Genomic DNA, 341 nt, shown 5'->3' on the forward strand with positions numbered 1-341 from the left:
GTGCCTGTGCTAATTTCAATTGATTGGACATGGTTTGGAAAGGCACACAGCTTGTCTAGGTAAGATCTTACAGCTGATAATGCATATCAGACCAAAAACCAAGCCATGAGGAGGAAGGAACGGTCTGCAGAGCTCAGAGACAGGATTTTGTCGAGGCACTGATCTGGGGAAGGCTAGAAAAAAAATTTCTGCTGCATCGAAGGTTCCCAAGAGTACAGTGGCTTTCATAATATGCTCCAAGTGCACCATAATAAACTTCAAGTATTACTAGCTTTTCCTTGATAGCTTCACAGCATGCTATCAAAAAAGAAAGAAACAAAAACACACATGACTGAAGGCAC

This window comes from Trachinotus anak, unplaced genomic scaffold (assembly GCF_046630095.1).
Source record: "Trachinotus anak isolate AG129_WGS33_773 ecotype Australia unplaced genomic scaffold, CSIRO_AGI_Tana_v1 ptg000009l, whole genome shotgun sequence".
Taxonomy (NCBI): Eukaryota; Metazoa; Chordata; class Actinopteri; order Carangiformes; family Carangidae; genus Trachinotus; species Trachinotus anak.